The sequence below is a fragment of the Malus domestica genome, chromosome 10 (assembly GCF_042453785.1).
Source record: "Malus domestica chromosome 10, GDT2T_hap1".
Taxonomy (NCBI): Eukaryota; Viridiplantae; Streptophyta; class Magnoliopsida; order Rosales; family Rosaceae; genus Malus; species Malus domestica.
In genome coordinates this window covers 10,612,810-10,625,819 of record NC_091670.1, presented here as the reverse complement: position 1 = coordinate 10,625,819, position 13,010 = coordinate 10,612,810, and the positions used below count along the sequence as shown (strand labels likewise).

Genomic DNA, 13,010 nt, shown 5'->3' with positions numbered 1-13,010 from the left:
CTCATTTTAGTAAAATGAGTAAAGGACACTACCGCGATAACCAAGGGTATCACCACAATAATCCCCGACCCCAAGCAGTCAACACAGTGGGTCAAGCACGTGTCAGGACAGCCCCTACCCCTAGGTATGAGGCATACACACCTTTGAACGCCACATGCGTGGACATTTACCCCAGCATAGCATACCTGATACCAAAGCCAAAGCCGAGGCACCCGAATTACAAGTTTACGAAGAACACGGGCACGTTTTGCTGCTACCACGAGTATAACGGCCATGACAGCAAGAAGTGTATCACCCTTCGTGATCATATTAAAGCTTTGGCACGTGAAGGAAAACTTGATCAATTCCTCCTTCACCCTCCAAGGGGTAACCGTAACCAACATCATGTGAATGTGATATATTCCATAAGTGGTGGCACACCCATATCTAAATCTTCCAACAGGGCCATGAAAAATAGTGAACGAGCTTTAAGGTCTGGCCATCAAGTGTTTCACATGGAAGACATCAGGGGAGACAAGCATCAAAAGCCTAACTGGGATCCAATATGTTTCTACCCTGAGGAAGAAAGAGGTATCATCTACCCTCACAACGACCCACTGATCGTGGAAGCTCACATAGCCAACTTTGAAGTTGTTTGGACTCAAATTTACACTATCGGCCCGTGTAGTCGAGGCCGTTAGATGAGTACCATTTTTAAACCGTGGGATGATGAAGTGGTTGAGATAATTTTTAATTGAGTGATAATATTGTGATTTTTAATCATGATAATTATCTCTTAATAACTTTCTAAATTATCTTGCCATTATCGTATGTCAAATAAAAGGAGGTTGCAAGCAGCAATTCACTTACCAACAACCTTGGGACTCTTTTACCTGGTCTTTATCGTTAGCCAAATGATTCAAGCTAATGACGTCTTGGTATTTGGATAATTCCATACAATCCCATAATTAACGCGTGGCAGATGGGATATTGCATTTGATGAATAAGGATGAGATTCCAAGTAGGCAACGTGCAAAGTGTAAGTCAATGGGATAGTTGACAACTTCCAGTGTAACTATAATTCTAGCATATCTTTATCAGACTCGGAAAAGTAATAGAATCCTTCTACAAAGTCATCAAGTCGTGCCAAGCAGGAATATGCGTACTTGAAAGATAATGTTCATTATCTTGGAATTTACGATGGCAAGGCTACTGATGAACTATAAATACATAAGTAGTGGCATCATTCAAGGCCCCTGCAAATCAATACAAAACTGCCCTGCGCAAACTCAACAACTTGAGATTTTTTCTTTCTTTTTCGCTGACACATCTTCCGTTGGCATCAACAGCACTGTGAAAGCAACCGGTGATATCTTAAGTCGGCATAGATAGCTCTGTCACCGTAGAATCAGTCGACCTCGCAGTATCTTCCGTTGGCATCAACAGCACTGCGGCGAGAACGGTTGATTACCTATCCAAGTCTCGGTCAAGGAGGATTTCCGGATCCTTATTGATTGAGGTCATCTCATTAGCCTTCTCGACGAAGTGAGGTGTTACGGTATATCGAACTCGGCGCTTTGCTTGCCGAGTTATTTTATGATTGGATATTCCCAAGTGGGATTTAGAGTTTGGCATTTGGACGGCCGAACCACATTCACCATTAAAACTTATATTTGCTTTGAGTATTTGTGCCCTTACACTCTGATGTCGATTCGGCGTGAGTTTACTCTGACGAATAACATCACTGTGACTGAATCCGACGACGACGACTCGTGAACTTCGTAAGAATAGTAACCTTGTCTTCAGGTTCGAGAGCCCAAGAGGCCGAGACGTGTTCCTTTCTCGACCGCAATCGCAAGACGCAGAAGTCAGCCGTGCACCCAACGCAACATCAACAAAATTTACTCCTCGGCTGAGCTCGGCCGACGAGTTGGCACGCCCCGCATTCATCGAAGGACGTAGTTAGCTTATAGATTACTCGGCCTGCGCGCCACGTAGGCTTGGTAGTTTCTAGGGCCAACAGAAGTACAACGAATCCTGGTAGACACGGGGGCTTCGGTCATTATCATGTTTGCCGAAGCTTTCAGGGCACTTAATGTAGCTGAACACTTGCTCGATCGCTCGATTTCCCCTCTGATAAGCTTCTCCGATGATATCGTGCAACCTTTGGGGAGCATACACTTACCTTTCACCATTGGTACATGCCCTTACACAGCTACCATTACCACTAATTTCCTGGTGGTTGATTGCCCAATGGCATATAATGTCATCTTGGGACGCACAGGCATCAATGATCTCAAGGCCATGGTATCCACACATATGTTGTTGATGAAATTTCCAACCCCCTATGGCAATGTTTACATCAGAGGAGATCAACTTAGTGCACGATCATGTTACAACACTTCGGTCAAGCAACAGCACATGCCTATGCCCAAGGAAACCTTTTCTATGCATGACCAAGTCATAAAGACCAGCCCAGAAGAAGCCAACTTAGATCTTCACGGTGGCAACAGTCAACCCGACGATCCTTAAGATGACTCTTTCACCCAGCAAGCACAACCCGCTAAAGAGTTGGAGAAGGTCTTTATCTCAAAAGATTATCCGGATCGCATGGTGAAGATTGGCACCACCTTGTCACCACCCATTCGGTTGGCATTGATCTCTTTTTTACAAGAGAACACTGAGGTCTTCGCCTGGTCATACGAGGACATGCCAGGCATCTCTCCCGATATCATCTGTCATCGCTTAAGTATTGACCCCAAGACTAAGCCAGTGAGACAGAAGTGAAGATCCTATGACGCTGAATGGTACGAGGCAATGAAGGCAAAAGTTGAAAAACTCAAAGGCATAGGCTTCGTCCGCGAAGTCAATTATCCAACGTGGGTAGCAAATGTTGTCCTTGTTAAGAAGAATCCGACCAAGGAAAGTCTCCTGCTCCAAAAGGTCTTATGGAGAATGTGTGTCGATTACACCGACCTAAACAAAGGATGCCCGAATGATAGCTTTCCTCTTCCTCTCATAGACAGACTTATAGACTCTATAGCAGGGTGTGAACTCCTGAGCTTCATTGATGCTTGCTCAGGATACAACCAAATCCTCATGAACCCTGCGGACCAAGAACACATAACCTTCACTACTGACAGGGGACTATATTGCTGTAAAGTCATGCCCTTTCGGCCTAAAGAATGCAGGAGTGACTTATCAGAGACTGGTCAATTCAATGTTCGTCGAACAGATTGGGAAGAGCATGGAAGTTTACGTTGATGACATGCTAGTTAAGAGCAAACATGCTGACCAACACATCACCAACTTATCTGAAACTTTCACCATTCTGAAGAGGTATCGAATGAGGTTGAACCCCAACAAATGTGCCTTCGGCATAAGCTCTGGCAAATTCTTAGGCTTCATGATAAGCCAACGAGGCATTGAGGCTAATCCCGAGAAAATCAAAAAAACTCTCGACATGAAGGAACCGGTAACTTCAAAAGACATCCAAAGCCTTACTGGCAAGATTACTCTGTGACAGAGTCCCAAGTGAAGGAACACTTAGTCCAAACTGGGATGGACCGTTTGAAGTTGTTGGCATCAGTCGCCCTGGCTTCTACAAGCTTAGAAGCTCCGATGGCAAGACCCTTGGCCATCCATGGAACGCTGATCACTTGAAGTACTATTACAAGTAAACTCACATTGTACAAGTGTTAAGCTTCAGTTATTCGGCATCTTATGTAACGAAGATTATTTGGCATGAATTCAATAAAGAGGTGATTTATACAACTCGGTCCTAATCCTCTTACATTCCTAGCAATGAAACACTTGGGTTCAAAGATTCAACATGAATGTTTCCAACATGAAACAAAGTCTAAGTATATGTCAACAAGACTATACAAATAAACGAACAGCTTCACAGTATATTCGTTTAATCATACATTCCAACACATTCATACATAAGCCAACTGTGCTTTGAAAGGGTTCAACATACTTTGTGTCATTCGACACTTGCTACAATGTGCCTAAACACCTTGCCCTTATTCTCACCAACCAAGTGAAGAAGGAACTCATCTTCATGCCACCAACCAGGTGATGAAATGTACAACCCGTACTCTCCTTCATGCCACCAACCAGGTGATGAAATGTACAACCCGTACTCTAATATCATTTGGTAACTTGCCATTCATGTCACCAACCAGGGGAAGAAGAAACTCATCTTCATGCCACCAACCAGGTGATGAAATGTACAACCCGTACTCTAATATCATGTGGCAACTTGCCAATCATGCCACCAACCAGGTGATGAAATGTACAACCCGTACTCTTCTTCATGCCACCAACTAGGTGATGAAATGTACAACCCGTACTCTAATATCATTTGACAACTTGCCATTCATGCCACCAACCAGGTGAAGAATGAACAAATCTTCATGCCACCAACCAGGTGATGAAATGTACAACCCGTACTCTCCTTCATGCCACCAACCAGGTGATGAAATGTTCAACCCGTACTCTAATATCATTTGGCAACTTGCCATTCATGCCACCAACCAGGTGATGAAATGTACAACACGTACTCTAATATCATTTGGAAACTTGCCACTCATGCCACCAACCAGATGAAAAAGGAACTCATCTTCATACCACCAACCAGGTGATGAAATGTACAACCCGTACTTTCCTTCATGCCACCAACCAGGTGATGAAATGTATAACCCGTACTCTAATATCAATTGGCAACTTGCCATTCATGCCACCAACCAAGGGAAGAATGAACTCATCCTCGTGCTACCAACCAGGTGATGAAATGTGATGAAAGGTGATGAAGGAACTCACCTTCCTACCACCAACCAAGTGATGAAAGCAATTCACCATTCATTCCATCTACCAGAAGACGAGTGGTACAACTTGTACATATGAACTCCTAGCATTCACAAATAATAAAAAACCATCAAGCTTGACAACTCAACTAGGGGAGCACTTATGCCCAACAAGAGTTATAGTCACCAACAAAGTCTTATTACAAGCCAACAACAACTTCAGTGCATGGCATATGAAGATCAAGCTATTCAGCCCTCTTGCATCTGCTTCAAACATTCCCCTCTATAACAATGCAAACACCACAACTCGTAGAAAGCTTCACACACACTTGGTCAAGACAGTGTAAAGCAAAACCAATTTATGGTGCCAACAAGAGCTTCATCAATGGAAGGCAACCACAATTCTCAAAAGCTTCACACATTCTTGATCAAGACAATGTGAAGCAAAGCCAATTTATGGTACCAACAAGAGCTTCATCAAAGGAGTTCAACCCCAATTCCCAAAAGCTTCATACATTTTTTATCAAGACAGTGTGAAGCAAAACTAATTTATGGTGCTAACAACAAGAGCTTCATCAATGGAGGGCAACCACAATTCTCAAAAGCTTCACACACTCTTGATTAAGACAGTGTGAAGCAAAACCAATTTATGGTGCCAATAAGAACTTCATCAAAGGAGTTCAACCACAATTCTCAAAAATTTCACACACTCTTGATCAAGACAGTGTGAAGCAAAACCAATTTATGGTGCCAACAAGAGCTTCATCAATGGAGGGCAACCACAATTCTCAAAAGCTTCACACACTCTTAATCAAGATAGTGTGAAGCAAAACCAATTTATGGTGCCAACAAAAGCTTCACCAAAGGAGTTCAACCACAATTGTCAAAAGTTTCACACACTCTTGATCAAGACAGTGTGAAGCAAAACTAATTTATGGTGACAACAAGAGCTTCATCAATGGAGGGCAACCACAATTCTCAAAAGCTTCACACACTCTTGATCAAGACAGTGTGAAGCAAAACCAATTTATGGTGCCAACAAAAGCTTCATCAATTGAGGGCAACTACAATTCTCAGACCTTCAAAGCAAATTCAATTTATATGGTTCATCCAAACCTTCAACTACTACAAGGTGTGGCTTGCATCACAATCTCTTGCTCAACACTGTGGAAGCAAAATTTGTATATGTTGTCTCTCCCACACTTTCAAATTTCTAGTTTCCCAAAAAAAAAAAAAAAAAAAAAGGAAATTCAACAAAACTTCATCAATGGAGGACAACTACATATTCTCAAAAGCTTCACACTATCTTGATCAAGATAGTGTGAAGCAAAATCAATTCATGTTACCCAACAAAAGCTTCAACTCCAAAGCTTCACCTACAAAGCTTCAACTCCAAATCTTCACCTACAAAACTTCAACTCCAAAACTTCACCAACAAAAGCTTCATCAATAGAGGATAACTACAAATTCTCAAAAACTTCACACTATCTTGATCAAGATAGTGTGAAGCAAAATCAATTCATGGTACCTAACAAAAGCTTCAACTTCAAAGCTTCACCTACAAAGCTTTAACTCCAAAGCTTCACCTATAAAAGCTTCAACACAAAAGCTTCACCCACAAAAGCTTCAACACAAAAGCTTCACCCACAAAAGTTTCAACACAAAAGCTTCACCCACAAAACCTTCAACACAAAACCTTCACCTACAAAAGCTTGACCCACAAAAGCTTGACCTACAAAAGCTTCACCCACAAAAGCTTGACCTACAAAAGCTTCACCTACAAAAACTTGACTCACAAAAGCTTCACCTACAAAAGCTTCACACTATCTTGATCAAGATAGTGTGAAGCAAAATCAATTCATGGTGCCCAACAAAGCTTCAATCTCAAAGCTTCACCTACAAAGCTTCAACACCAAAGCTTCACCTACAAAGCTTTAAAATATATATATATATATATATATATATATATATATATATATATTTTCGAAAATTCGAAAATTCAAAAATTCGAAAATTCGAAAATTCAAAAATTTGGAAATTCAAAAATTCAAAATTTCTAAAATTCGAAAATTCAAAAATTCGGAAATTCAAAAAATCGAAAATTCGAAAAAAAATAAATCGAAAAAAGAAAATATTGTCTAAGCCTCATCTTCTTTGGGCCTAACAACTTTCATAACAAATATATATGAAGAAGGAGTTTTAGGCTACCACTTAGAAAGGAAATGCCTCATTCGTCAACTCCTTCGACCGGAGACTTGGGGACTCTTACCATATGCTACTGCACCTTGATACTTGGAAGTCTCACGATCACTCAGTGACTTGGATTTTTCAAGTCTCCAAATGAGAAGTTTTCCTCACTCGGGAAATTAAGGGAGCACTACCTCAACCTATATGCTTCACTCACAAAGCTTCAACATATAAGCTTCAACAAAATGAAAAATTCAAATAACTTAGTGAAGAAAGCCTTGGTGTATTTAACACAATACGTTGAAATGAAGCAAAGCTCGTTTATTGATATCTCCGATAAGTTACAAATATGTACATATACATGAATCAAAATAAACAAACAAGAGGGAGCCTTCACAAAGGTTGCTCAGGAGAAGTCTCAGCAGTCGGCAGAGCCCCAGAAAGAGGAGGCACCAGAGGGTGATTATTCGGAGCCTCAGTACTAGGCAGAACCCCAGAAGGAGAAAGCACCGAAGGTTGATCATTTGGAGCTTCATTACGCAGTACAGCCCCAGAAGACGAAGGCAATAAATGCCTTTGGAACAAACCCACAAACCTCTAATGATCAAGTAAAATCTGACCATCAGATTCTTGCAGCTGGTCGAGCTTCATCTTCATGTTTGTAGCATAGTTATGTGCGAGCATGTGCAACTGTTTATTCTCATGCTTGAGCCCTGTGATCTCCTGTTTGAAACTTATCACTTCAGTCGCCAATGATTCAACTTGGCGGGTTCGAGCAAATAGGCGTTGGGCCATATCAAACACAGAACCTGCACACTGAACACTGAGAGCCAGAGAATCCTTAACAGCCAACTCATCAGACAGTTTGGAAAGTAGTCTGTTATCTTTGGGAGTGAGAATGTTCCTGGCCACCACCGTACCGGTCATATCATTCTTCATCATAAAGTCCCCAATGGTAAGAAGACCAGTAGGGGATAAGAAGGATGGGTGCCATATGTTGTCTTGAGAAGGCATGGCTCCATCTTCACCAAAGTTCAAGTCAAAACGACGGTCGGATGGGCCAGACATTCTTAGAAATGATGAAGGAGAAATGAGGTGCAATAAATCTCTGAAGTAAGGGGAAAATTCCTACAAGCAATAACTCTTTGAATGTACTCTTTGTACACAATTGATGCCCTTATAAAAGAAAGGGCAACAGGGCTGTTGGTTCAAAAATCGAAGAGGCACCACTCTCCGGATTTCGAAGAAGCACCACTTTCCTCATGCAATATCAGCTCCTCGGGTACCATAGATAACTTTGCCAAAGATCTCTGACAAAGTTTAGACACATAAATTTTGAAGGTCCAGCTACCTTACTATTACCCACAAGGGTAAAGGAATAGCACCACTACTTGATAACTAGAAAGTCATAATGTGTGTCAACCTCCATGTTCCGTGGCAAGGCAGACTAGCAAAAATGCCCAACCTTTACTCACATTCTAGAAAACACTCCCAACAAAATTGTTTGCTCAAAAATCGAAGAGGAACCATTCTCCAAATCTCAAGAGTCAGACTCCCAACAGGATTGCTTTCTCAAAAATTAAAGAGCCACTGTTCTCTGAATCTCGAGAGCCAGATCCTTGACAGGATTGCTTGTTCGAACACTGAAGATACACCTCTCTCCGAACTTCGAGAGCCAGATTTCCTTGGATAAAGCTTATCTGCAATCTTCACACGTAACATCAGCTTTCCAGATACCACAGACCACTTTTTCAAAGCGCTCTGACAAAGTTAAAACATGTGAAGCTTGCAGCTCCTACTACATTGCTATGACCAAAAAGGGTAAAGGAATAGCATTATTACTTGCTCAAAAATCGAAGAGGCACCTCCCTTCGAATCTCGAGAGCCAGACTCCCAACAGGATTACTTTCTCAAAAATCGAAGAGGCACCGCTCTTCGAATCTCAAGAGCCAGACTCCCAACAGGATTGCTTTCTCAAAAATCAAGGAGGCACCGCTCTCCGAATCTCGAGAGCCAGATCCCCAACAGGATTGCTTGTTCGAAAATCGAAGAAGCATCGCTCTCCAAACTTCAAGAGCCAGATTTCCTTGGATAAAGCTTGTCTGCAATCTTCACACGCAACATCAGCTTTCCAGATACCACATACCACTTTTTCAAAGTGCTCTGACAAAGTTAAAACACGTGAAGCTTGCAGCTCCCACTACATTGCTACGACCAAGAAGGGTAAATAGCATTACTACTTGTTGTTAGGGAGACTCTTATATATGTCGACCTTCATCCTCCACGGACAGGCAGACTTGCAAAAATGCTCAACCCTTCCACATATCTGAGAGGGCACTCCCAACGAAGCCTCTCGAAATACTCAGCTTTCTTCCCCCCCCCCAATAATACTATGCAAACCAGCCACACTAGAGCAAAAGTATCTCATATCATCAGGGTTAAAAGAAAGAGTATCCCATATCATGCTTTTTCCCTGTCTTTTACTTTGGTCTTGTTCTTACCTGCAAGACAAGGAGAAAGAGAGCAATCAGTCAGCATTTGGAATCAAGCTTCCAGTCAGGAACTGACTGCCTGGAACCCCTTGCATGATTACTTACCTAGCATTGCTCTCGAGTTCTCATCTTCAACATCTTATGCTTCCAGAGAAGATACCACATCTGTATGAGGAACAGATAGGGCAAGTGAGAAGGATACAAGGAAACATGTGGAGACAAGCGTAACAGAACACGTGCCGATACATCTACTACTTTGTCAAAAGTAAAAGTATCTCATATCATCAGGGTCGAACGTACTCTAGATTTGATGGACTTGTTTTGACCCTCAAATTCTTGAGGTGGCCTTATACTTTGGAGGAAACCAAAAAACCATTCAGCCCAGTTCAAGAATAAGCCTGTGGAAAGTTACTTCTTCAAAAGAAAAAGTATCTCATATCATCTTTTCTCCATTTGCTTCTCCTTATCCTTGTTGTTGTTTACGACACAAGGAAAATGAGAACAATCAACCGGAAGCCGAAGTTAAACCTCTGATCTAGGTTGCTTGCTTGGAAGTCTGATTGCTTACCTTGTCCGTTACATCTTTCGGCAAATCTCCTAGCTCAGCGACTTGGGGGACTCCTACTATAGGATTTTGTATCGCACTTGACCAAGCCTGAAACTACAAGTAAGCTTCAAGTGAAATTGATACATTACCTTGTGCATCTTCATCGGTTAAAGATACCACCCCTAGATGGAGGAAAAGTACTTCCAGAGAAGATGCCACATCTAGGTATGAGACAGATAAGGCAAGTGAAAATGATACCACATTTCGGTACTTAGAAGTTTCGTGATTACTCAATGGCTTGGATCTTGCAAGTCCTCAACCGAGGAGCTTCTCTCACTCGGGAACTTAGGAGAGCACTGTTTATATCATACTTGACCAATCCCGAAACTACTGAGCACCGGAAAACGTTATACCGTCAAGGACCCAGAAGAGTTTCCCTCAAACTAGGAGGCCAATCACAGCGCGACACGTGTCGACATCAGAAGCCAATCATAACACGACACGTGTCAATGTCAGAATGAAACTAGAAACTCTCTTCTATAAATAGAGATCATTCTCTCACAATATTTCCGAATGTCATTTGTACTAAATCATTCACTTGTACTCACTAAAGGAGAGCTTGAACCTATGTACTTGTGTAAACCCTTCACAATTAATGAGAACTCCTCTACTCCGTGGACGTAGCCAATCTGGGTGAACCATGTACATCTTGTGTTTGCTTCCCTATCTCTATCCATTTACATACTTATCCATACTAGTGACCGGAGCAATCTAGTGAAGGTCACAAACTTAACACTTTCTGTTGTACCAAAGTCCTCACTGATTTTGTGCATCAACAACTACCATTTTCGTAAAAACAATTTGGTGTTATATGGCCCCTTTTGGAACATGTTTGACATTCAGGAGACATTGGAGATTTATAGTTGATAAAGGAAATTATGCCTATGCGTTGCTGCAGGATTGAAAATTATATCAAAAAATTTGTTTAAAATATATAAAAATTGTGTTGCAAAAGATTAATGATATTTACATTGAAAACGTTGAGTAGATTGTTATATCAAAATTTGACCACATGTAGACTATGTGGCTTTGGATCGATATTAGTACACTTACATACAAAAATTTATGAAATATTGTGTTATTTCCCACTATTCAAATCGGTACATAATAGTTATCGATACCAGAGTTCAAATAACGTTTGATTATTCAATGTTTCACCCATAAAATGCCAAATCTATAGACACAAAAACGCAAAACAAAGAAAAATTAGCCATAAAACCGGTGTGTGGGGCCATGCTTCTCTGGCATCTTTTATCAAACAAGTGGTGGGCACTAAAGCTTTCAATTCGACATAATCGAGCTCATCTACACTTGTTTATCCACTGAACAAAGGATTGAATGTAAATGTTGTTTTTACATTCAACAAATTACATTCTTAACATGTTTCGGAAATTTTATTTCATTAAGTGATTTCCAAATTCAACAAATTGAACAAATAAGAATAGAAAAAAAAATATGAAAAATTACATTTGGAAGAACTGGAAGACAAATTTACGTTTTTAGGTGTTTGTGTTGCCCAAATGAAGGAATAAACATACCATCCCAGGAAACTCGTGCATCCTGTCTACAAAGCTTGCTGGCTCTCTGTTTTCCTCACCTGCAATTAATAGTCTAGACCCACTACCTTATCAGTAAACAAATAAACGTAGTGAAAAACCCAAAATTACCCAATTAGAATAATGACAACAATTGGACAAACAGAAGAAACCGTAGAGATTCAACAGTTCAGAGTCCACAACCTGAAACTTTTACTGAGTTCATATAGCTAAAGAAGCAATCAAATTACTAAATTGTAAAGAAAAATTTTCACAAAAAAGTATCTACTTTTAGAAAAAATTTATCTAATAGCACATCAGAGAGTAAACTTGGAATTAACTAATGGATTCTGCAAGGTGGCATTAAGATAGATGTGTAAACAATATGGAATCAAATCCCCACCTAAATGGGTTTTTGGAGAACCTGCAATCCTTGAAAATTGTTGTAATTCAAGTCCAAGTAGTTAAGATGCTTCAAATGGAGTAAAATTGCAGGTGCAAGCCCCTCGATTTTTGGCACTGCTGAAACACGGACAAATCTCAGTACAATTGAATTATGAACCAAATGTAAAAATCGCTGGAGAAGAAAATGAACATGTTTTATCACAGGACTCAACACAACAATCTCAAACTACACTCAAATGTTGCTCCTCAGCGTCATAGACGCAAAGAAGCCTTCCAAATAGACCCAAATCCCAGACTCAGACACAGAAAAAGAGACAAATATTTGAAAATTTTTTAGACGACAACTCTCTCACAGAAATACAACAACGTTTTGTTTGAAAGTGGGAGAGCACAAAGCAAAACGAAAATGAAAACGGAAGTTAAAACGAAGGAAGATGCAGTCGAAAACGTTTGAGAAAGAGAAAGAGAAAAGAACTTGTCTACTAAATCAGCTTCTTTATGAGCAGTGCGAAATTAAGTCTTTAGTTGATTTAGTTGAACTATTGACATAGATACAAACCTCTCTCGTAAACAGTTCCAAGCTTCTTAAGAAGTCTTGCACCCAATGACACGATCCATTGCTTCATTCGAGAGTGTATCGATCAACAAACTCTACAATGCTAAGTATTTTTTTACTCATACTTTATAAGCAGCAATGATCTCTCTAGTTATTCCAGAATCGAGACTAATGTACTACTTTGGGGGACTTTGTGACTCACCATTAAAAAAATAAAAATGATTATAGCCTCTAAGCGCGGATTGGAACTGATAATTCTATTTAACTGGAAGCTCTTGCCAAGGTATGTTTTCAACTTTTTTTATTTTTTATTTTGAATGTATTTCTTGGAATTTATTCTATTTCTTGTATTTTTTGTATGGACGATATTGTCTCCTACATAACTATGTAAATACTCTTATGGCCTGTTTACCAAACGGGTTAGGAATGGGGAGAAATAGA

At 40.5% G+C, this 13,010-nt stretch overlaps 1 long non-coding RNA gene across 2 annotated transcripts; it reads right to left on the bottom strand.

The window, feature by feature from the left end:
- Positions 1-11,456: 11,456 nt before the first annotated feature.
- On the bottom strand, positions 11,457-12,795 carry LOC139188858 (uncharacterized). 2 transcript variants are annotated; one of them, XR_011572219.1, is made up of 3 exons: positions 12,573-12,795; positions 12,012-12,127; positions 11,457-11,684 (listed from the first exon to the last, which is right to left on the bottom strand). It is a non-coding gene; the product is annotated as an uncharacterized lncRNA (long non-coding RNA). The 2 variants fall into 2 exon arrangements; XR_011572218.1 differs by having other exon boundaries at positions 12,012-12,130; positions 12,573-12,695.
- Positions 12,796-13,010: the final 215 nt, after the last annotated feature.